Consider the following 27,691-nt stretch of genomic DNA (forward strand, 5'->3'; position numbering starts at 1 on the left):
CTAGTATTGACTTTCATTCTTCAAATGAATAACCCGTGTGTCTTCGTTCGCACAGTTCATCCTGTCTACTCTGATAAATTATATGCTGTTGAAATTAATGTTTCTTTATTCCTATCATCCGTTACGTCTATTGTTTTTGTCCCTCTCCTAACTTACTTATAGCATATATTGAATTGATGTTTCTATGCACATATTTATGAGCCGTAAGGCTTCAAGTAGAATAAATTATTGAACATAGTCGTGACACCGCTGTAAGCTTCCCGAGCTTCTTGAGGCGAATTTTGATAAATTGTAAGATGTCACTGGTGCACCAGTAGATTTCCGGTTACCTAATATCAATCGAGCGTTCTAGTGATAACAGCGTTGGTCGAACCTGAAAGGTTAGCGCAACCCAGTACATGTACCTTCCATTTTAATTATACTTGATTCTAATTATTGATACAAAATATTCAAAAATTCCGATTCTAGCCAATATACTTCATATGCAATGTTCATTGAAATAAAGTGGAAAATATCACAATGATTTAAAAAAAAAAAATTGAAAACGCTTTAAAATGAGTATTACAAAACATTTAATTTTCCTGATCGTGATCAATGCTATATGACTAATCTGTAGATAACAAAAATCGCATGCTTATTTGTGAATAAACGTATATCCAAGAGGGCAATCTCCCATTAAGATAAAGAACTATCTCTGAAAATAAATAAAAAGATAAATAAACACAATATCGTTTTCGGAATGATAAAGCATAAGCCCGGTAAAAAAAAAAGGGAGGGAGGGGGGGAGGGGGGGGGGGGGGGGGGGAGGGGGAGGATCTGAACATATTTTATTGTTTAAACACACAATTGGATTGGGCACAAGTTTTTAACAACTTTAAAAACCCACTCCACAATTATATTTTTGAACGATTGTGATAGCGACAGAATTCACTTATAATAAATTACAAAGAAAGAGAAGCAAAGAAGAATGGAAGGGAGACAGATATCTAGAGATCTATGAGTAAGATGAATTTTCGCTACATTAGGATATACTACAGAATAAGGTTCATAAACTTCTACACAATACATATCGTTAAATACACTTAAACAAAAATACATATATATGTAGTTAAAACTATAATGCATGGCACGTGCTAGCTACACATCCAATATCTGTCACCTATTCATTGTACACAAGAACACATTCATTAAATCCTTCATCGGGTCACTCCTGGACTTTATACTTATTATATGAATCAATATCACAATATTAATATCAACAAGTTGCAAACGTTAAGAGTGACATAGGTAGGGTTGATGTACCTGTTCACACAAAAGTTTTCTTATAAACGGTCACGTAATTGAATAACAGATTGAACTGTTTTAAAAATAAACTCATTGTCAACTTTAGATAATTCATTATTGCCACACCATAAGTTAAGGCGTGCAGGCCGATGTTGCATCGGGTTATCAATTTCAATTTAATTTCTTTATTAACTGTGAACCATATTGCCCATTAGCACATGTTATAATATACAAAGTCGTAATATACGTGAACAGCAATAGAAATTACAAAGTGGAGAACGAGTTCAAAGTTTTTACATATAGCCAGGATCTTATTGGCTTCGAAAATAAGATTTGCATGATACAATTCACTGACATAAGTTACACTCAATACCTTATATTAAATACATAAATGTATAAAAGTCTATACTTAGTCAAATCATGTACTATTGGTTACATACAATATTGATATAATAACAGTATATTAAAAGCTATGTATTTGATCCAAATGAATGATCTCAACGGTGAGGGAAGATGCGAGAGTGGTTTATCAAACATTTCACGTCTAATATTCATGTAATTTTTGACAATAGAAAAAAATAACGAAAACAAAGTTTTCACATGGGTTACCAAATGCAGATGAAGGTGTTTCTACTTAATTGACACGATTCATGTCATAATTAATTTGGCTACAATTTTGTCTAAGTTTTGTTAATATAATGTTCAGGCGACGAGGATCTCAATAAAAGAAACTAGGAAGATTATTATGATCTGGAGTTATGGTGGTTTCAGGAAGGTTATTCTGTGACTGGTGGTATAAATGATACTCTAGTATTAGTAAGTATATATATATAGTTATTATTAATGTAATGTATTATTAGTAATGTAAACAGATATGAAGGAGCTAGTTTGGTATGCATTTTATAAAATAATGTTAGTTTTCTTTGCTGTCGTCTTGTAGTTTAAGTTTTTCATCGAGTTTCAGAATACATAGATGGCTTACTTACAAAGATGGCTTACTTACAAAGATGGCTTACTTACAAAGATGGCTTACTTACAAAGATGCCTTACTTACATATACTGGCGATCGTTACTACTCTGGTGGCTTCCAGTTGAAGTTTTCCTACAATTCCAAGTGAGTTTTTAATAGACCACTCCAAAATTCACATGTATGTTCCATTAGAAGTAGGATAAAACATGCATCAATTTTACTTAGAATGTTCATGTTAACCAGAAACTTTAATTGTCTTAAGGCATTCAATCTTTTTGTGGTACTTTTTTTTAATAAAATATTTGGATGGGGCTGGGGGTACATATCGGGAAGATGTATAACTCGTTAGAATAAGTGATAATTCGTTATATTTACGTTTGCCTATGTTTAACCCTATCTTTCTTTGACTAATATTTTTATCTTCATCCATTTTCCTGTATGTTCATATGAAAGAATAAAGGCTTTAAATCAAAATCATTTCTGCGATTGTTTCACAAGCAATTGAACACACAGTACAAAGCCTTGGTGTGACGATGATCGACATATCGCGAAAATAACGTCACAGTAACGCTATTGTATTCAATAAGAATTCACGCTAAGTTCGCTTCACCGGTCCTGCATTGCGAAGCATTTCCATGACAATGATCAAAATGCCGCAACAACACGTCACGTGATCTTGAATGGATCTATCCGCTCATAGATGCAGCCCTATGGAATAACATAACATTAGGATAATGGGAAACTGCAGCACCGAGTGACAATTAATACTTGTTAGTTTGTATTTATTGTCACTTTATATCCGATCTGGGTGACAGATCAATAGAATAGCGCCGTTAAGCTTTTAATTGTTATATTTACATTTCAGTATTTTATACAATCTGTCTTTCTGGGTTTAAATCTTTAAATCTTTAAATCAAATTCCTTTCTGTACATCTACATTCTGTATCTGCTCCTAGCTGCAGTTAACATTAGCATTTAGTCAATGGTAGGCTGCGGTGTCAGATATGAATATATGTTCCCATACTCTTTTAAATAGATGATTTCAGGGAGCTATTTATTTACCTTCGTCATCAAGCATATGTTAAAGACTTTGTGTTGACTGCTAATTAGACAACGAATCCACTGTATAAAATAATATTGATAAACGATAAAAATGAGAATGTTTAGGTGTTACCACACTTAAGTCGTCGAATGCGAAACGATAAAATCTGTAATGTAATTTGTTTGGTTTCCTAGTGGTAAGATTCTAATGTAATACAAAAAATCATATATTACAATTATTCAACAGTGCAGGAGTGACTGCTTAATCACGTTTTTGGACAAATTAATTGTCTAGAATTCTTCTTGTGATCTTGTATTTGGAGAAAAAAAAAACCCATGTAACATAATGATTGGTAATACCAAGCTTACGAAAAGAATTACAGAGTACTTAGAACACAATTATGTATGTCAATTTTCTAATATACGAGCACGTTCAACTTTGCAGTTTATATTGACTGTGAGTGAATTGATAATATGTATTTTGACTTAGTGATCAAGGCGAGTCTCGGGTATAAACAACAATATAGAAACCCAACATATTGTGTCTTTGTATCAGGGCATTGCTCAATAACAACCATACGTGTTGTGTGGAGTGACTTGCTGTTCCGCGTGCGTGTTGTGTTGTTCATGTACGTAATGATAAATAGATATCATATGTTCGTGAGGACGCGTTCCAGAAAAAAAAACACTTCTGTTTGAAAGTTTTCAATTATACGTCATTAAGTTTAAACCAAATTATCCAAATATCCTTTGAAGTTACCATAATCCATATCATATTTTTTCTTTTAGTATCTTATCTCTCCATGGTTTTCTTGGGAAACATTTTGTCACATTTTTATCAATTAGCGAGAGACCTATGTATCCGTGCTGGCCTTTGAAGTGCTCCCAATAAAACGGACCTATTCCCGCGTATGTGTGATTGGCAATCCGGTCCTGATGCTGAACTAAAGTAACGCCACTGGGGTGTATATTCCTAGTCAGCTTAACAAAATTCTTGGACAAACATCGTCTGGCATATATTGCAGATGTTTGGCTCTGATTTAACATATGGTTAAGGAATTTCTGTGTCGGTTGTCCGTATATTATTGTATTATGTTTAACAGGGACAAATGCACATGTTACTCTTTGTATAGATAATACTAAGTTAATGAAAAACAACAAATAACGTTTCCTTAGAAATTGATATTGAGTTATAGTGTATGTATATCAAATTATCTTTTTATTTATTTATATTTTTTTGTAAAGGGTATGTTAATCAGTTCAAATAATCTGGTATTTTTTAGGATAAGAAAAGATCGAGCTCTTTTGTTTCATCAAGCTAACAGATGTCCGGTTTACTCTGAACCTTCGCTACTGGTACAGGACAGATTAGGGAATACTTAGCCACAATTATGGAAGAGAAATTTTAAAAGACCCATTTTTATAATTAAAAAAATATATTAAATAATATGAAATATGTTGATTCGGTATGGTGGACAAATGTGTACGATTTTTTTCACAGTTGGTTCCATGATTATTATGATTTGTGACGTCACTAAAAAGTCAGCTGTGAACGTTTCTAACATTCCACTAACACGCTCCCACCGCTGGTGTGAACACTTAGGTACAAAGTGGTGTGAGATATTTAGAAAAATATATACATGAGCTCGTGACTTCGTGCCCATAGCTGCCAAAATCTAGCCGACCTGACTGACTAGACCACTTGTGTACGTGATTTAGAAGTTCACACGGTGTGTTTCTCTTGACTTTGCGGTATTTCATTAATTATCAAATTGTTCGGGATCAATAACGATTTTGCTATCTTCAGTTTGTTTAAAATAATAGTACTTTTATACACACATATACTATTCCTGTATAGCAACATTTACTTGATACTGTGTAATCCGTCTCTTTGAAATAGATATTTTCTAACATTTTATTCTATAAATGCTAAACCTGGGATATCAACAGTCATTTCATCATGAGGAAAATATCTGGACCAACATCTTAAATTTATTGCATACGAAGCCGCAGACATTCTGTGCTTTTTAATTGTGTTAATTTAATTCTATGAGTATTACGGTATTTGCTTCATTATTCGACTGATAGCCTTTTGCTAGCAAATATTGCCATTTATTAGCAGAAAGGGAAAGATTTGAAATGGCGGTCGGTATTATTGCTAAGATGGGCGTCACTACAATATAGCGCGAAAAAGCAAATATTGTGATGTAGTTCAAGCTTTCGGGAAGCAATATATTACTGAGGAATAATCACTAATTGAAACCTAAAAAACACATTATATCAGCATTTAATTGCACGTATGCAGTATGTCCATTTGACAGATTATCTTCCATGTAGGATAATCCTAGCCTTATTCAGCTAGTTTGTATTTGGACCACATCAATACATTTCCCATTAAATTTCGTCTCTCTTTTTCTTACTGTTTATAAATTATTGCGCAAATCCATCTCACATTGTTGATGTGACTATGGAAATTCGAGGAAAACATATTAAAAGAAAACCCACATAAGTAACTAATTTCTATGATATAAATATGTGTTTAACTTTTTTTTCTTTATGCATTTTTTTTTCGCCAAAGGAGCTGTAATGAGCTGGAATGAAATAGTAAATATATTTGTATTGAGATCTGCGTTAGGTCACCGTTTACACTGGCGATCTTCACCAATAAAAATGATTCTCTGGACAGTTTCCTGCTTATGACTTTAAAAAAGTACTTCAATGTACTTATAAATTTATGTATGTGTTTTTTTTATTTTGTTTGTTCATTCGCTTGATTTGATCTTCCAGATATGTTACATGTAAGCAGCTTACATGTATCGTCTTATAAAGGGTTTATTTAATGCGCGCTGGTGAACACATCATTTATATAGGATACGCATGTTGAAGGATTGCAGTGTCCATCGCTGCCACTTGCTGTGATTGAGAGCATCATACTCCCAGTCTATCGGTCTGTCAAAGAGTTGACTTCTGAAGATGTTCCGTGATGACATCCATTTACAGATTCCTCAATTTTAATCACACAATTATGTTGACTAACTTCTTAATCTAACATTAAAACTTGTCGACTACATCTGCTAGTCAAATATTTTATAACACTCGTCTGGTTTAATGAAGGGACCGGCAACTTTTGGCGGCAATTAGAGCAGAAGACGAGACACGCGCTAGCAAAATACGTCAGTGCACGAGACAGTACCAGATAAAGCGCGTGCATGCTCCCGCCACATGGCTCAATCAGTACATTACCAGATTCTACGATACGGTACGACCTATGCACACACGATTAATCAAATATGAGGTGACTTCATTGTTTTAGAATTGTTATTAAAAATGATAAAAAAGTTTCCTGATTGGTATATACAATAGAAATCTATCTTTTAATACATTCTGCATTTTTTTCTGAAATATGTAAAACTTATGATGCTATTTTCCACTTCCCCTTTGGTGGCCCCAATTCGTGATTGCCCACCGGCCACTTGACACGCGTGAAGATTTTGATGGATGGATAAACAGATCTTAGCATCTGCAACCAATAGCGAGGATATCATATGTTACGTGGGACACTGACCACTGGGAAAATGCGGGTCATGGTTGTTTTCACGCGCGCGCTAGATTTACCGCCAAATTATATATTTTATGTATCCGTTGCCCCGCTGGGCTTTGTCAGTGTTTCTGTAATTGCCAAGCATGTAAAAATATCACATTTCCGATAGCGGCATGTCCGTTCGGAACTTGATCTCTCGGGCTTTGGATTTTTAGTTTAATTGGTTTTATTTCCTGGTTTTGTTTTGTTTTTACTGCAGTCTACTTAAAATATATTTATTCATATTATCTGTAATTGCATACATGCATCAGTAATATAGTCTTTAACTTTGATAATTGAAGTTTATTTGTAAAACATGCATCACGTTTTGTGTATATGTGCAGCATTCACTATTGTTGATCCTAAAGTAATAGCAATGAACATTATTTGAAAATTTCTATTAGAGCAAGCAATTTAGCTAAATGCACTTAAAAATATTAGTAAATATATGCATCTCCGTAGCTTTACACTGTAATTTAACTCATATTCAATCCAGACATGCGGGTACAGTGACTTCATAATATGACATATGTATATGGTAAATTTTTATGTAAATCATTTGTGTTATACGGGAAAAGACGTATTATAAGTTTTATACATGTGTCTAATCCCATTTGTGTTTTGACAAATAAAATACCCCTTTTTGTGCGTTTAAAATCAAAACTTAAAATACAAATCTCCAGTCTGAAGTTTATAACTGTTTACTACAAATCTGTATTTCGATAACATTTATTGCTGTTACATACAGAAATACGGAGAAAATAGCATATTGATATACTGCATCAGTGTCACAAATCCTACTTTTTTCCATGATTCACTGAACAAAATTGCTGAATTGTTTGTTAATAGATGTTTAAATAACAATTTAGAATACTAATCAGCTGAATGTTCTATTCTATGGTAAACGTCAGTTTTGCTGAGCATTGAAAACAGAATTCAAACCTTGAGTTTAATGGCACCCATCTTACAAATAGCCAATGAAGTGCCGGCTATATCTATCATGGGTGTTTACTTGATCATTAGATATTTACCTTGATAAAGGGTCGGATTGCCTACAAAATAGACAATGTTTTTGACTGTGCTGTCGTTATTACAACATGACCAATAATATATATCACTAATATATACATTAAGTACCAGTCTGCCTAAGAATCACGCAGGGAGTGATTCATGACATGTCACAGATTCAGTTTTTTTAGATCCTATATATATATCACTAAGATGTATCGAAGAAAACACCTTTTATTTTATGAAAATGTGTTTGCTGCCATGGTTACCATGGAATATAGATTTCCATGGTAATTTGCATGAAAATGAAACAAAAATCTATGATTATTTGACATAAAAATTCATTCCCTTCGGTAATGATATGATGAATTGTTTTATTGTTTTGTGTATATGTGCAACACAGAGTTTTGAACCAAATATCGAACTTAGAAAAAATAACAATATTGGTTACCATGGAAACTACCTAGGAATACATGCAAAAATTCCAAAGTTCATTTATGAAAAAAAGGAGCTTTTTAAATGAGTTTATCATCCATAACCAGATCAATAAGCAAAAACTATTGATAAATTAAGAGAGAGGACATATCAAATAATACGAAAATACCAAAACACCCGTGGGATTTTAAAAAACATAACTTTTACAGAGCATTCAAAATTGGAAAATTTTGAAATTTTCTATTAACATTTGGCAGAGTTTTCGCTGTTGTTATTCAGCTTGCATGGTGTATAGTACATATCATGTTAAAATTGCGAATCATTATTATGATTGCCATTTAGAGTACAGATTAAAAAAATCATACAATAAACAGTATTTAAGTGCTTAAGTGTGATTGTTGCTATGGTAACCATATATGGTAATGGTACATAAAACACAAAAGAATAGTTCAGATGTGCTTAAACACAACAACAGGCCATTATCGTACTTGTATTTTAGACAGATTAACCCTATTTACTAGTAACCATTTTTTTTAAAGACATATGTTGGATTTTAATTTCATTTCAATCAAATTTTAATCATGTTTGACATGTACATGCTTGTGCATTTTCTATAACATTTGAAAAATACTGACTGAATATTATCACACTATCAAATTAAGCATGGTGCTTTTCAATCAATGTATGTTGTTTACATATATATACTGACTATTACCATTAATAACAAATAAAACTAAACACCATCATTATGTACATAAGCATACATTTAATAAGAAAAAAGGTGTTTAAGTCTCAGTTACTATGGCAACCACATGTTTCAATGTACTCCAATTCCCATTGAAAGGCAGCATACACATTGTTGGACCACTGTCCATTCTTATTTCCTCCTCATCATCCTACTCTTCAGAAATTGGCATCTGAAATAAAAATAAAATAACCATACAGTTAAAAATTACTATATTATTATTGAACACCATAGTGACAACCTTATTGGGATTTTTGCAGAGTAGGCCTATTTCTATATTTTGAATCCTAGAGGGATATTGGCGTTCACCATTAAATATCTTGATTGGTTATATGATCTTCTCTACCTTAATGATTTGATTATAAGAGAAATCTACATATGAAATCAGAGATCTTTCTGTGAATTAAAAATAGCAATACCAAACTTCAACGGTCTGCCATTTTGTTTCACTAGATCAGACTCAAAAACAAATGGACACAGCCAGGAACAAAGGGGAACCTTTAGGTGAATGAAATATCTCTAACACATTGGTAAAACTATGCGTATTTCCATATATTAATATCTTGCGGGTGGGGTGTCGTGCTACAGTACCCAGGTACTAAGGTATTATATTACTGTGGGATAGCACTATAAAACTGCGCCTGAGTGGCCACATCAATGTAGAACGTTTAAGACCTCAGAGTTTGCGAGGACTTAAAGCCCAAATGAAGAAACACACATACAGCCAGCAAACAACCAATCAAGCAAACAGAAATAGCGGTTAATTAAGGAGCCTCCTTCCTAATTATATATATAAACTTTATGTGAAGGCAGATATATTTAATGGAATTACTGCATATTTCAAGTGATGCTTGAGTATACTAAATAGAAATGCCTTTCTGAGGTTGATTAATGTATGCATTAGATGATATAATAATAAACTACTTTGGACCTTTTGATACCACTTGTTAAACTGAGAGCGAAACTATTAATCTCGGTCCTGTCTTAGTAAATGTATATAAAAGTAGACTGCCCCCATGTTTGTAAATATTATTCGTTGTGCGATATAAAGTTAGCATGTGGAGGGTGGTCGTTGATATGCCTGATTTTGGTATCACCTCAGGGATTTGACCTATTGACAGAAGGGGTATCGTCGATAAAGTAGACGACGCTTGCACTTCCGAAACACCAGGGCCCTATTGTTCAAAAGTTGATTATTGTAATAACATGATTAGTGAAAATCCCATTTCTTCTTTACTTCCAAACCTGAGTGTGTAATTACGTCAAACATGCAGGACTCTGAATAGTCTTATAGTTTCATACAATTTTGTCAAAATTAGTTTTAGCAGAAATCATTTAATCAGGATTTTAAAATTGTTGTTAAACTATGATTAGCTTAATGACCTATTATTCTCTTTGTAATTTTGCAGGTTACCCGTTTCCTTTTACATTGTACTCATATTTCCCGTCGTCTTGGAGCTCACGTACACGCACTTGATAATGATGTTTCAGTGTTTCCCACTGGTTCATGGCTTCATGAATACATTGATAATGTGATATTGTATAGCTGTACCTATACACTAGACGAGTAATCGAGGTAAACTAATTCACACGTGATCTCTCGCAATATCTGTTATATTCCTGTGCCATTTATATAATTTAACCTCCTCGGCAATAAAGTGTCAAAAGCACTATAATAACGATGATCAAATTATATTTCACTAATAAACATGTTATTTCTTGTTGTTAAAGTGATAACGTTTGTAGGACATCCCATTAAAACAAAAAACAAATAGGTGATTTGAACAAATCTTGTTGGATTGCCACGGCGACAGTCGTCCTGGGAACATGGAGCTAGATCTGTGTACGATCTCGTGTTATCAGATATCGCTCGCCACCATCCACCATTTGCTTATTGAATTAACATTTATCATTAAACTTCTCAGTGACCGCTAGGAGGTGCCCTAAAGGTCACGTTCTATCAAGCATGAGTATCTGTCATAATGACCATTATGGAAATCATTACGCCACGAGTATTAATCACCGCCAGGATCGGTACGGTGCATGCCGATACGGGAAGTAGTCCATATCGTGCGTTCGTCGTCTGCCATCCGGGACGTGTTGATATCCAGCGTGGCCTCTTTCAGCGGTGTCTCCTCGCACGGCCGAGTCTTATCAGATTAGATAAGTCGCGTGCCACAGGCCTTCTCTGTTACGTGGCGCGCAATAAAGCCATGTTTGTTTATCAAACGTCAATCTCAGTAATATCGGCGCTTTGTCAATTTTGTGGGTCATGATTTTGAATCATTTAACGAAGCAAGGAAACTGGTGTAATGACTTCTTGGTCCGATGGGAGCAGATGACATCTAATCTAAATCCGGTTTGTCGTAAAACGGAAGGCTTTGGTCGCGAGATCTAAATTTACATTTATTCTTTAATTGTAAACATGTGCCTGTTTTGAAGTGTTTTAAAAGATATATATCTACTTTGTTTAGAGAGATAAGAACAAACAAACAATTGACCCAAAATAGAGCTATCGATCAGGATGTAGTGAGTGACTAGATAGACATGGTGAAGATGTATGCAAAGAACTAATAAACGGAAAACAAGATGATTACGACGGGATATGACGAGAAGAAGCTGCCTTGTGAGGCGATAGAGAACCAAATTTACCGAATACCCCAGTTAGTGTGCCTTTAATAGACAGACTATCCGTCTCTAGAATATTAAAATTATCAATAAAATTGATCTTCATGATTTTGGTCTCTAGGAGATTCTGATTCTAAGTTTCAAACTAAGGGGATATGATATGTCATTAGAATTTAGGGGAGCTTTAAAAAAAAACTTAGGATACAAAAACGAATCTCATCCACGGCGCCAGGGCCATGAAACGAACTTAAGTCTCAAATTCTCTGTAGTTCCACAGATAACGTCATAAAAAGTGAAAAGTGTTTTGAAGCTGTGGTGTGATAATTATAAATTGATGACGCTGTGGCGTTAAAATAGTCAAGCGTTGACCGCGTGATATAATAATAATAAAATGTTGCCACTGTGGTGTAAAAATAACCGAATGTTGACGCCGTGGTGTAGTAATAATGAAGTGTTGCCGCTGTGGTGTAATGATAGTAAAGTGTTGCCGCTGTGGTGTAAAAATAACCAAATGTTGACGCCGTGGTGTAAAAATAACCAAATGTTGACGCTGTGTAGAGTAGTAATAATAAAGTGTTGACGCTGCGGTTTTAAAATGATCAACTGTTGACGCTGTGGTGTTAAAATGATCAACTGTTGACGCTGTGGTGTTAAAATGATCAACTGTTGACGCTGTGTAGAGTAGTAATAATAAAGTGTTGACGCTGTGGTGTTAAAATGATCAACTGTTGACGCTGTGGTGTTAAAATGATCAACTGTTGACGCTGTGGTGTTAAAATGATCAACTGTTGACGCTGTGGTTTAATGACAATAAAGTGATGACCCTGTGTTATAACTTGCCCTTGTGTCGATGATGTGGTATATTTTTGACAGTGTTTGTTGACGTTGTAGTACGAAGTGTTGGTTTTATTTCGACGTTGTTTTAGGTCGTTGGTTGACGATGTGGTACTTTATGTTCAAAATATATGTTGTCCTTATGTATGGGCGCTGTGTGTTGTCCTTATGTATGGGCGCTGTGTGTTGTCCTTGTGTATGGGCGCTGTGTGTTGTCCTTATGTATGGGCGCTGTGTGTTGTCCTTATGTATGGGCGCTGTGTGTTGTCCTTATGTATGGGCGCTGTGTGTTGTCCTTATGTATGGGCGCTGTGTGTTGTCCTGATGTATGGGCGCTGTGTGTTGTCCTTATGTATGGGCGCTGTGTTTTGTCCTTATGTATGGGCGCTGTGTGTTGTCCTTATGTATGGGCGCTGTGTGTTGTCCTTATGTATGGGCGCTGTGTGTTGTCCTTATGTATGGGCGCTGTGTGTTGTCCTTATGTATGGGCGCTGTGTGTTGTCCTTATGTATGAGCGTTGTGTGTTGTCCTTATGTATAGGCGCTGTGTGTTGTCCTTATGTATGGGCGCTGTGTGTTGTCCTTATGTATGAGCGTTGTGTGTTGTCCTTATGTATAGGCGCTGTGTATTGTCCTTATGTATGGGCGCTGTGTGTTGTCCTTATGTATGGGCGCTGTGTGTTGTCCTTATGTATGGGCGCTGTGTGTTGTCCTTATGTATGGGCGCTGTGTGTTGTCCTTATGTATGGGCGCTGTGTGTTGTCCTTATGTATGGGCGCTTGGTGGTGTCCTTATGTATGGGCACTGTGTGTTGTCGTTATGTATGGGCGCTGTGTGTTGTCCTTATGTATGGGCGCTGTGTGTTGTCCTTATGTATGGGCGCTGTGTGTTGTCCTTATGTATGGGCGCTGTGTGATGTCCTTATGTATGAGCGTTGTGTGTTGTCCTTATGTATAGGCGCTGTGTATTGTCCTTATGTATAGGCGCTGTGTGTTGTCCTTATGTATGAGCGTTGTGTGTTGTCCTTATGTATAGGCGCTGTGTGTTGTCCTTATGTATGGGCGCTGTGTGTTGTCCTTATGTATGGGCGCTGTGTGTTGTCCTTATGTATGGGCGCTGTGTGTTGTCCTTATGTATGGGCGCTGTGTGTTGTCCTTATGTATGGGCGCTGTGTGTTGTCCTTATGTATGGGCGCTGGTGGTGTCCTTATGTATGGGCGCTGTGTGTTGTCCTTATGTATGGGCGCTGTGTGTTGTCCTTATGTATGGGCGCTGTGTGAAAAATCATTTTGTTATGTGGTATTGACACTGTCATATTTATACTTATGACTTGATATCGAAGTCCATTTTTTCTTTGACCTTGTTGTTCGTATTTTAATTGTGTTTTTGTGTTAAAGCTGTTCCATAAATATCGCTCGTGCAAGGAGACTGCCGTCAACTTTGTCATTGTTTGTTAATGATATTATTTTGAGGTTTGTTGATAGTCGATCGCGAGCATTTAGTGGCGAACTCTGAGTGTTACAGCGAACACAAACATGTTTTCGAAAAGTTGCAATTGGATGTGTGAAACCTTACACGAATAACATGTAAGTGGGGCACAAAAACAAACAGTTGACATGTATTTTTCTCTGTTCTTTCTTTATTTGTCACACTTTCCCTATATTTGTTTCTTTGGCTATCTACATGTAAAAGCACATTTTATCGTTGTATGCCAATTGTGACGAAAAGCCGTCGCTGAAACAACACATAAACAGGATTACTGCAAAGTCGCCTCTCTGTAATAGGGCGATCGGGATGGAGTCTTGGAATGTTTTCGATGAATTGTTTCCTTTACGTGTGAAAGGGCCAGGCGCTCACAGTCGTTTTCAGTCGCTTACACAACCATTGTCTTACCGGTTATGGGGCGGTGGTGGTGAGGGAGAGAGGGGTATCATTAAGGACACTGACTTTATAATAAACATGATTATGACATGCTTATTTTATTCGCTGTAGTGAAGAATACAATTTTAGTACATTGCTGGTGTAAAACATCACCACCTAGAAACTAAATGAATTATGTCTTGCCTTTCACCTAGGCGATCGGAGTTCGATTTCCCGATCGGACGTGAAAAAGGTAAGGGGGCATCTACACGACCATGTTTTAGCATATTGATATACACTGAGAGATAATTTTCTAGGACCCGTATGTGACTATTCAATGAGCCCATTCTACATACATGTACAAATATAATGTACGAAATAGGTAATTAAGAAATCGGTCATTTACGTAATATTGAGAGATATAGATTTTACGTATCAAAAAGGCTGACATAACCATCACTCTGCTATGGTACATATATATATGTACATAATCTCGGTTTAGTAGTATGTATTTCAATGTGTAATTTATTGATTTATTGATTTTGTTTTGTAATGACAGTATAAAACAGAATCCGACATCAATGTGCACCCCGTTCACTCTTAATTTAATCCTGTGTAAAACATTTTAAATGTCTTTATTCTGTCAGATAATTGTTTTTCAGAATATGGTTACATTAGTGAGGGGTTTTAGATAGAAATATTACCGAAGCAGGTACATACCTGTAAGTGCGATATCGCGAGAAGGACGTGACATGCCACAATGTATGCGATCTTATGATACATTTATATACGGTAATTCTATATCAAGCAAACACATCGGCATAGATAGCATTGTCTTAAAAATAATGCTAGAACTGAAGACAGCTTGCAACGAGCTAGTTGTGCACGTGCCGCTATTGTCTGCGTGAAGACATGTACAACCACACATATCGGTGATCTGACACGGACCATTCCCACGATCTACTGACACAGTGACAATATCGAGCCCGCATATGTAGATAACTCGGTGCACTTACAGCACCACATACACACAGGAAGCGTATTCGGTTACTTCCGCTTTGCTAAAGTTTGTGTGTTTCGGGGCGAGATACCATGAGCCGTACGTGAAGGCAGCGAAGTCCACCTGACTGTCTGCACGGTGGGATTGAGCTGATAAACGTGTTAGAACTGTCGTGCCCACTGGGGTTACAATCCTTACAGAAACTAATATAGTATCGGTGACAGCCACATGTCCTTCTTAATGACCCCATATATATATACAGTACCACACGCACGGATACAGGTTACTGTGACGTCATGAACCAAGTTACACAAAATTTTAAACGTTAGTATCGACGCCCTTTCTTTCAATACATTTTATATCACCATGTATGTACCTCCCTCATATAATTATAACATTACACTATGAAAATGTATCAGTGCAGTCTACCTATATATGAGCAATTAACTGTGCATGGCCTGTTAAGCATATCAGGTCAGTTTTCACTTTATTATTGTGTTAGGTAGTCATGATAACACCTATGATTCAATATATTTCTTAACTCGATCGATATATTTCAATTATTTATGACCGTGAGTAGAGGGCATTTATATAATTTGCCTGCTGCGTAATACCTTTTATATCGGATCTGAAAATAAAATTATTCTGAAATAAAAATAAAACTGTGAACAGTCGTATCAATAAGAAAATACGTGTATAACATATTACACTTGTCGCGGGTCTTTACCAATTCTGTCGGGAAATATTACTGACAGTGTACACAGATCGACATCGAATGCCAGATATCGATGAGGCTAAGTAGACTTCGTTTGATTTTAAAACAATTTATTTATTTAACCTCTGATGTGAACAATTCAAGAAAGAAATTATATTATTTTCACAAAGAGATTACAAAATTTTACACACGTTCAATTTGTGTACCTATAATTGTTACAATGATAAACCTGTGAGCAGATTGCTTAGATAGACCCATTTTTTTTTTTTTTTTTTGGATGAAATATTAACAATGTTCTTAAAATTCGACTTTAATCCATCGGCACACACCTTAGAGCCCACAACCCCTCGACCAAACAAAAAACATAAAAAATCATGTCTTTCTCTTTAACTTTCTGGGGTCCGTCGGATTGATATCCTCTCTATTTTGGCCAATGGCATTGGGAAACTTGGAGATATGATTATATAATGGCACATGGACAAAATAGGGAAATGTATATGGATTTGGATTATGACTTTCTAATATACAATTTACAAAATGTATTTGAAACAGAAATTGAAGCATCATATATTTACAGATATATTTGCTTTACAGAGAACTCTACACTTAATTTTAATCATCACCAGTTTTACTAAATCGTCGACCACCTGTTTTTGATATACATTGGTAAAGCGTTGGGAATTTGATTTTTTCTCTCTCAAAAATTTCGATATGTGACTATATTGACTTCCTTAAATAAAAATCTAATAATTAAATATGATCTTATTATTTTTTACTGATAATGAATCAATATTAGTGTCAGCAGGTTTGTAATAAACCTGTTTATAATATCAATTACTCTACAAACAAAATACTAATAAATTCAGTCTCTTGTGATTTGGCAAGGGATATGAATATATTTAGATTTAACTTATTTCTTACAAATTAAACATCAAACATTGACCACTGAGGTATTTACCTAAATGGGTATTTATTTTAGCTTTTACCAATCACTCAATTGTTGTTTTTCTTTTGCATGAATATGTGTCAGTGTATTGGAAATTGCATCCCCACATTCTTAGTTAACTCCAGAAAATCCAACCATTCTGTATTTAGGTAGGTTCGGTTATTATTTTTTAAGTTCAACTTCCACTTTAATGCATGTAGTTAGCATTTCATTTGACTTACAAATGCTATATATAGACAATTTTGTATTTCATTAAAGATCTAAAGCTGAGAGTCACTGTGAATTACACATCAAATAAAAGTTGAGATAGACAAACAAATATATTGATTAATAAAAGTTAATACATTTACATTGGCGACCATTTATTTATTCATTTATTTATTTAGGAGAATCAAATAAAACAATATATCATACAATTATTTTAATTTCATTGCATTTTGTTTTGTTTTATTTATTTGTCTGTCTTGAGCAAGTCTATCCCTGTTTTGAGCCGAAGTGATTGCGCAGGTCAGTAGGTCTGGAACAGCATCCTGTTGCAGTATGACACCTGTGGTGTCGATTTTGCCAGTTGTTGGAAGATATGAAGGCATGGCAAATGTGAGAACGTAAGCGGTAATATTGTGATTTTTATCATGATGTATATTATCATGTAATTTTACTGAAAAATGGCTGATTTCAGTGATAATCATGCATGTGTACACGTCTAGTCTAGACAACATTGTTTTGAGTGTGGAACTTATTTTTAGACCTGTTATAATCACATGACTGCGTACAAGAAAGTCATGTGACTTCATGCCTCGCGAGCTATTTATAAACGAGGAAGAGACACGATAAATCTGTTATTTTAGGAGTTAGTGGGTAAATATATATATTTTGACACCAGAGTGGATTTTATTAACGACCAGCAGTGTTAACTAAAACAACTGGCCGACAACAAACGAAGTAAGAGGTATATTTCCAGAAAAAAAATAACGAAGCGACTTACGCTGGTGTCCAAGATGGCGGTAGCTGTTCGAAGTGTGTTTGTGATATCATAGGTTGGAATGGAGGCATAGTTAGCAAATGTTTCACTGCCTTTGCTTATTTAACCGTGATATATACTTGAAATTGAACCGACATGCCGCTTTTGCTATGATTATGTGAAAAGAAACATACATATTGCTATGTGTTGGGTATATGCACAGAAATAAGGGTTCTACGGTCTGTGGGGTCTTTGTTGTTTGCCACGTGTTCAACATAATTTGTACTGAATGGAAATAAATTGATTGTATCAAAAGACACGTAAGAATTGCCTTATACTTTCATATTGATAATTTACATTACATAGATGTATTTAATAAAAAAAAAAACCACTCCTCTATATTAGAATTTTCAAAAAATAAATGCCCCGGGTGAGGATCGAACTCACGACCTTCAGATCGCTCTGTATATGTGATTATGAGACTGACGCGCTACCTACTGCGCTACCAAGGCACATATGTACAGAGGAACCTAATTTAAAATATGAAATTTAAAAATTTAGAAGTTGTACTTTCACTTCGCAACACTGGAAATCACCTATAAGATATCGCTGATATCGCTGTAGCTTCAAGCTTTTGTATACATGTATTATGTTGTATCGATACTACGGTGTCTGAAAGTATAAATCCCCATTATGAGACAAATATGCATTAGTACAGACTTTCAGAAGATCACTAGCCTCGCTCTTGAGGCTCAGTTTGATATTCGGTGTTCTTAAACTTTTACTAAATTCATTTCCGAAATGTCTTTTAAACTTGTGAATCTTATGTTGAAATACTTACGCATGGAACACCGTTTTAACGGATATTCAAATTTTAACAGATATTCAAATATTTATAATTCAATCTACCTTGATATTCAGTTAAATCTAGGTATAATTGATATTTAAGTTTTATAAAAAATAGAAATTAACAATAATAAATAAATAAACAGAATTGAATAATAATAAATAAATAAACAGAATTGAATAATAATAAAAATGAAATCGAAAATATATATTAACAAAAAAAAGTGGGAAAAAAAGATTAAATGCATTCTGGCTGACAGGTAAAATAATGTTTTGAATTTCGATGTTGCTTTATTGATGATATGTTCCATTCATTTGTACATAGGTTTAATTAGTTTCATTTATCCTGTCATGCCATGTGTTTTCACAAATGAAACCACTGAATAAAGTCGAACCTCGTTACCTCGAAGTTAGTGGGTCTATGAAGAAAGTTCGAAATATCCAAAGTATCTGAGGTAATCAAGTAAATATTAAAAAGTTTTTACTTCGAGATCATGATAGTGATGTTTGACTGTATGACGGTATTCCTATAACGCATGTTACTTGTAAACCCTTTGTCGGTATTTATAATTATTACAATACCATTTCAAATAGATTTAAGTTTCTTATCATTATGAAGACTAGCCATCAGTCCTATTGTTTAGCTATGCTAAATTCTAATACTAGATTATCTGCCCCTAGTTTGAAACTTAGGATCTAGAATCAGACATAAACTAGATACCAAAATCATAGCTAAATTATATCAGGGACGTACATAGATGTATTTACGTCACTGATTTTAGTTTATAATCTTAATTTTCCAGAAACATGGAGACAGTCTAGTTCCTTATACAGTACTGTAAACATGTTAACAGCCGTTTGTTGGATAAATAGTCGTTATACCTGCACAGTGGAACCCTTAGCAGCTAATTCTGGTCATAGACATACAGATTAGTTACATGTTTCTATGTGGCTTGTGTGTATGTGATTAATTGTTTATTGAAACAATAGATAGGCACGTTTAATCAATCAGCGTCGTGTGTAATAGAAAGTTATCTCCCTTTATCCGCAACGGATAACGACTAATCCCCTTATCCTGCTATCGTAGGGTGAAGCGTGGGAACCTATAGCAGTGTTTACTTTGAGATCAATTTTAAATTATCAAATCAAACAAATCAGGCAAGACACATATTAGTAAGCCGGGCGTGCTTTCTCTGTCTATCCTGTGGGATTGATAGCCCGAAGGTGGTCAAACAACTGGTCAGTACCGAGCTGTACTTGTAGTCCTGGTCAAGATCCGACGAAAGTAATACCCAAAGGTAGCATTCTTGACGCATTAAAATGGACTGATGCTGATTTTGGATTGTGAAAATACATGTCGAAAAAAGATAACCTAAAATGAACGAGTGAACAATGAATAAACAAATGTTAAGGACACATATAGCTGGTAACGTCTGGGCTACCACGCATCAGTTTGGGGAATAACTGTAGCCTCGCCCCCAGGGGCTTCACGAGTGATCTGGAGGTCGGACGCTGCTGGGGTTAAAAATTTCATCCTGGATCATTAGTTGTCAAGGCCACTTAATATTTGATTCACCTACTGTCCCTTGATCAACAACACACACATGGTTAGATTATCACATACTTGCAATCATCTTTGAGAAACAGAAATAATGCTTTAAAATGTTTTGAAAAATACCTATAATTTCACAGATACGGACAATAAAATAAATAAAATAAAATAAAATAAAAAGGAATGGCTGAATAAAAGGATGTGACCATTGTAGCAACCAGCGACTAAAGGGAAATAACTCCTATCACTCATCGTGCTTCCTTGGGTAAACCTTCAAAAGCTGTTTTTCTACCAATTTGATATCATTATATATAAGATAACAAATAATACAAAGCTGAAACTAGTTTGGTACGTTACATTTCTATATACATTGTATGTTGCCAATGTTCAGTCCCTCTATTCGCCAATTTACACTATTTTACACAAGTCTGAAGCGGCAGTTTTTTTTCTTCTAAATTTACCTTAGAAATTAAAGAATTAATTCCGATTAAGTTGTCACCAGTGAAAACTATCCGTTACCGACAATATGATTGAATTGCTCCCACATTGATCATTGGTGGACGTCTTTATCGTCACCCGAATGGTAGTATGGATGCAGTCGGAAACAATCACTTCTGTCATAAGGTAGACTGGCCACAAGTTTTTTTAATCAAGAATTACCAGGCTAAACTCTAATACCACGTTATCTCCCCTAGTTTGAAACTTAGGGTCTCTAAAATCAGACATATCCTATGGACCAAAATAATAAAGCTCAATTTTAATTTTAATATTCTAGAATCAAACATATCTTAGGGACCAAAATCATGAAGCTCAATTTTATTTATAATTTTGATATTCTACATGAGGATAGAAATAGTCAGTCCTGTATGTGAGGATAGAAAAAGACAGTCCTGTACGTGAGGATAAAAATAGTCAGTCCTGTACGTGAGGATAAAAATAGTCAGTCCTGTACGTGTTGATAGAAATAGTCAGTCCTGTACGTGATGATAGAAATAGTCAGTCATGTACCTGAGGATAGAAATAGTCCGTCCTGTACGTGAGGATAGAAATAGTCCGTCCTGTACGTGATGATAGAAATAGTCCGTCCTGTACGTGATGATAGAAATAGTCCGTCCTGTACGTGATGATAGAAATAGTCAGTCCTGTACGTGAGGATAGAAATAGTCAGTCCTGTACGTGAGGATAGAAATAGTCAGTCCTGTACGTGCGGATAGTTGCACTGGTTCAGGCACCAGGGTTAGACATAATTAGCCCTGATTACGTAGGCAATCCGGGTAGAATTAGTTCGTCCTTTATATGGAAGCACTTTTTACGTTGGTGTATAAACAAAGGGAAGTAACTCCGACAGTTCAGAATGATTGTTTCCCGTCACTCATCGTTACTGTGAACTCACCTAAAGTCGCTTTGTGGTGTCATTGTCTAGACGTATCTTACAATCGTTACAGTAGAGATGTGACGATGAGATACCTACACTATATCTGTCTATAGGTACTGCATAATCGTGAGGCGATATCACGGCTCAGTTTTTTTGTAAAAACTTTGTTCCACCTCCATGGATAGTTACCTAACACCCCTTTACCGTATCGCGACATGCCTATATCTACAATTCTACCATACAGTTATTCCCCAGTAACAATCTCAGACATAACTTACTGCCCCGGTCCCCATAAATACCATGGGATATTTAAATATTGAAACTTCATCTATTCATCAATGTTTAAAGTTTTTAACTAGCTCGACGCAATTCGATCTTGATCGATTTTCAATCAGTATCCCCTGAATGTATTTGTTCGCTGGATTTGACGTTCCACAACAGACAAGAAAAACATGTTTTTGCAAATTTATATTATTTTAATATCCTGTGAGGAGACAATGACACTAATTCATTTGACAATAATATTAATAACATAACATTTGTTCCAAAGTTTTCAGACAGAACATAATGTTTTGCTACTACGTTTATATTGCCGAAAGCTTTGACTTTGAATATGTCTTGTTGTCCAAAAATTGGTTCAAAGGATTTGGCAGAAGTTACAACAAAAGCATTACGAAAACTGTACAATCGGTGCCGGTCTGTTGCTTCTCTAATAAAGAATAAATAAATAAGTAAATAAATTAAATAAACAGTGTGTAAAAACGGTTAATCATAATAGTACATTCCGTTTTTTTTAGCTCACCTTATCCGAAGGACCTAAAAGAGCTTATGCAATACCATGGCGTCCTGCGTCCGTCGTCTGGCGTCCGTCCGTCCGTCCCTCCAACAACTGGCTTCTTTATAACCGCTGATCGGAATTTAACAAAATGTGACTGGTAGCATCATTATGGGATGGGGACTAGAAATTGTACAAATGTTGGGGCTGTCCCCCTGGGGGCTGAGGGGCGGGGCCAAAAAGGGTCGATTTGGCTTAATTGATATATTATAAACGACTTCTTCTCATGATCTGAGCAATGGATATCGCTCATATTTGTCTGGTAGTATCATTAAGGGGTAGGGATTCAAAATTGTACAAATGATTGGGGTGACCCCCCGGGGACGAGAGAAAGGGGCAAAAAAGGGTCAATTTTGCTAAATTGATATAAACGACTTCTCCTCTTAAACTAAGCAGTGGATATCACTCATATTTGATTGGTAGCATTGTTTGAGGATTCAAAATTGTACATATGGTGGGGCTGACCTCCCGGGGGCCTGAGCGGCGGGGCAAAAAGGGGTCAATTTGGCTAAATTGATATAAACATCTTCTTCACTGAAACTCAGCAACGGGTATCACTCATAGTTGTCTGGTAGCATCGTTTTGGGATGAGTATTCAAAATTGTACAAATGGCAGAGTTAACCCCGGGGCCTTTAGGGGTGGGGCAAAAGGAGGTAAATTTGGCTAAACTGATATAAAAGACTTCCCTGAAACTAAGCAATGGATATCACTCATATTTGACTGGTAGCATCCTTATGGGTAAGGGATTCAAAAGTTTAGAAATGGTGGGGCTGCCCCCTAGGGTCTGAGGGGCGGGACCAAAAGGGGTCAATTTGGCTTAATTAATATAGACAGCCTCTTCTCTGATCCGACTGGTAGCATCCTTATGGGGTAGGGATTCACAATTTTAGAAATGGTGGGGCTGACCTCCTAGGGTCTCAGGGGCGGGACCAAAAGGGGTCAATTGGCTTAATTAATATAGACAGCCTCTTCTCTAAAACTAAGCAATGGATACCGCTCATATCCGACTGGTAGCATCCTTATGGGGTAGGGATTCACTATTTTAGAAATGGTGGGGCTGACCCCCTTAGGAGCTTGAGGGACAGGGCTAAAAGAGGTGAATTTGGCTTAATTGATTTAAACAACTTCTTTGGAACCAATCAATGGATATTGCTCATATTTGTCTGGTGGCATCTTTATGGGGTGGGGATTCAAAATTGTACAAATTGTTGGACTAAGAAATCCTTTTATCGATGGACTCTTTTCTCTTGTAAATTATTATGCCGATGTATCAAAGGCAAATTCAACATGAAGCGCTAGCTGGCGTTTGATATGAAGATTTTATTTAAGCATTGAACTGCTTTCATTTGCTAGCGCTTCATGTTGAATTTCTCTTTGTCCAGTTGGCATTCATCAGCCCATAACTTCCAAATGAAAGCATTGCAATGCTTATATTTACATTTGACAACGATTTTTAAAGGCTATATCCAGGAATTTTGGTTCTACGATGAATGAACAAATTATTATCGTCAAAGCCGGAACAGCCTTTTCAACAGCCATCTTTCGTTATCGCCGACGTTACAATTATGACGTCACTATAATAATGACGTCATAATAAAGATTTGGAAGTTATGGACTTGTAATCTTCAAGTGAGCTTGGTTAAGTTATTTATTGCATTTTTGCCAATGAAATATAGAAATTTATCAAACTAATAAAACTTATATTTTCACTGCAGCGATAAGCAGTGAAAATAAAAGATTTTGCAGTGAAAATATAAGGTTTTGCAGTGAAAATATAAGATTTTGCAGTGAAAATATAAGTTTTCCGTTTTTGACCAATCAGAGCGAACCTTTGTATTCACCTCGTTGAAACTTGCCGATTTTTCAAATCGAAGCGGAGATAGATAAATTAGTTATTTTGCTGTATTTCTGAAATTTTCAGACTTGTTTTTGACAAAACATTCACTTGACGTTAGCTATTCATGCACAGATTATCCAATAATAGCAGAAAACGCTTAAATCGCGCTGGTCAGTCCTTTCAAAATGGCGCCGTCAAATTGACGCTCCTAATTTTTCGATGTTTTTAATTTTGTTTTTAATGTATGAAATGCAATAAAAAGAAAATTGAATGTTTTCCCGTTAAATATAACATATATTTCACGAGTATGACAGAATATTTCGATATTTTACACTCGTGCTTCGCACTCGTGAAAATATCGATATTCTGTCATACTCGTGAAATATATGTTATATTAAACGGGAAACCATTCAATATCCTCTATATAGTGGGGCTGCAGTGTAAATGTAGATATAAGCTACACACCGTACGCTAGGTTAAACAGCTCGATGTAGAGACTTTAATTAACCTTTTAAACCAGTGTACAATATGTTTAATTCCTATCACGTTTCAGGCTGTATCGTTACACTGATAACTGTAATTATCATCGTAGACAAGACAGATTGACACTAGATTACCAATGTACGATCATCAAAAGATGGCGTAATACTAAAGCTTGATATATATCAGCGGTCGATAACTAGTATGGTCAAATTGATAAATCAATTCGTGTTCAGTTAAGGTGAGATTGGGGACCGTATTTAGTACACTCGATACCGGTATACTTCAATGTTTCATTTGATTTAACTGCTTTTCGAGCTTCCCACGTGACTCGACCGAACAATACTGGTGTCCTTTATATGTATGTACCCATGGACTCATAACAGTGTTACCAAAGCATTCGGTTTTAGTCGTACATTGTTCGTGTCTGTCCGTCACGTTGAGCTATTGATGTAATTAATGTATTATTATAGGGGGGCCCTCTCTTTCTCAATTGTTCGATGACAACTTTCTTAATCTCAAATGCCGATTTTACATTTAAAAAAAAAACCCCATCAACCTTACAATAAACGAAACGAAAAAAAAATATTAAAATGGTAATATATAGATCTAAATAAATGAAAATAATAAATAAATATAAATCAATCAATAAATAAAACGAAATAAACTAAAATAAAACGAATCGAGTTTATAAAATTTGACACTAAAATGTTTTGTGTTAAATGTGTGAGGTAAACTATCATATTTCCAAACCGTATTACGCAGTTCATGTCACTCTACCTGTACTAATGTATACTTGCAAAAGATATTTTTAAGACTCCAAGTATACCGTCTCATCTTCACTATATGTCTATGTACATCAGGTACGTGTTTTAATTTAATTATGAGATTTAAAATAAAGATATGATTTTATCTTCCTTTATTAAAAAAATACTGGTATAATGCTCCGCGATAGCGCTCGTCTCAACTCGACTGTTTCCGTGCTGCTTTCGGCTAACCTCGGCTGATTCCGGCACCCTTCATCAATACGGTATCTGCTGTTGTTTTACAAATGATTGTTATATAACTATGAAACAATTCAAACATACTCAATGTAAATATGGTCGAACATTTCATCACGAATGCTTTTTTTTGCACAATCAAACACCTATGTCAACCAAAACTTTCCATATTTGCCCAATATAGATTGAACATTCATCATCATCATCATCGTCATCATCGTCGTCGTCGTGGTCGTGGTCGTGGTCGTGGTCGTCGTGGTCGTGGTCGTGGTCGGCGTCGGCGTCAATATTTCCAGATATGTCATGAACTAGTAATATATTTAAATCGGTCGTGAACCTAGTACAACAAATGTACCGATTGCTTGAAAATTGGTCAGCCGATTGATCCATAGAGTACATCATTGTATATCACAGAACAAGGATTTCTGGCTGTTTGCCATTGTTATTATATGCTTATAGTCATATTTCCTCCGTTAAACAAAGCTTGATTTATTTATGTATATATATATAAATATTCGTAAGTACAATGCCAAATATACACATGTAGTTGTATTATTACTTCGACAATGGTGCACAACAGTGTTTTATTGTCTTTGCCATTTTCCTTTGTTATACCTATATGTAATTATATTGTTATCGTTATCCATTAGAATATCACGATACAATACGATACAATAGGACATGCCGCCATTTTTAGGTCATCTGACCCGAAGGGTCAGGATGACCTTTAGTCATCGTGCTTCGTCCGTCGTCGTCCGCCGTCCGCCGTGCGTAAACTTTTCACATTCCACTGGTGGGATTTAGCTGACATTTGCCAGGAATAATCCTGATATGATCCTGACTAAGTGTTGTTATTTTTCGAGTCGGTTCGAAATTCAAGATGGCCGCCACCTTGAAAAACGCATTTTAAACTTCTTCTCCAGTTCCACTGGTGCGATTGAACTGGAAATTGGTGAAGATGTTAAGGAAGGGGAGCCAACATAATGTTGTTATTTTTCGGCCTCGTAAAAACTTCAACTTGGCAGCTACGGCGGCCATTTTGTAACATGATTTTGCAATCATGGTTTTCCTGAACTACACCTTTTTAAAACTTCTTCTCAAGTACCACTATTGGGATTCAGCACTAACTTACCTGAAATGACCCTGAGATGGTCCTTATCAAGTGTTGTTATTTTTCGGGTCGGTCTGAAATCCAAGGTGGCCGCCATGGCTCCCATCTTGAAAAACGCATTTTAAACTTCTTCTCCAGTTCCACTGTTGCCATTGAACTGGAAATTTGGGGATGTTAAGGAAGGGGCGCCAACGAAGTGCTGTTATTTGTTGGCCTCATAAAAACTTTTACTTGGCAGCTACGGCGGCCATTTTGTAACCTGATTTTGCAATCATGGTTTTCCTGAACAACACCTATTTCAAACTTCTTCTCAAGTTGCAACACTGGGACTCAGCACTTACTTACCTGAAATGATCATGAGATGGTCCATTCCAAGTGTTGTTTATTTTCTGGTCGTTCCAAATTCCACAATGGCCGCCATGGCCAACAGTGCTACTATAATTGCTGCTGATTATGTGTACTACAATAGTACAAGGGTTTTTAGAGTCAGATGACCGTTAAGGCCCTTGGGCCTCTTGTTTTATTATACCGATAATTGATGTTCGACCAGCAGCTGCTACATGTTCTAGGTGTGTTACTCTGACAAGGTCATACATACTTGTACATACCACGGTACATATAACTTGGACGAACACGACAGTATCAAAT

At 35.8% G+C, this 27,691-nt stretch overlaps 1 non-coding gene across 1 annotated transcript; it reads right to left on the minus strand.

Annotated features, from left to right (window-relative positions):
* Positions 1–18,427: 18,427 nt before the first annotated feature.
* Positions 18,428–18,517, minus strand: Trnam-cau. Its single transcript is given in 2 exon segments — positions 18,428–18,463; positions 18,481–18,517. It is a non-coding gene; the product is annotated as a tRNA-Met (tRNA).
* Positions 18,518–27,691: the final 9,174 nt, after the last annotated feature.

The sequence above is a fragment of the Pecten maximus genome, chromosome 16, assembly GCF_902652985.1.
Source record: "Pecten maximus chromosome 16, xPecMax1.1, whole genome shotgun sequence".
Classification (NCBI taxonomy): Eukaryota; Metazoa; Mollusca; class Bivalvia; order Pectinida; family Pectinidae; genus Pecten; species Pecten maximus.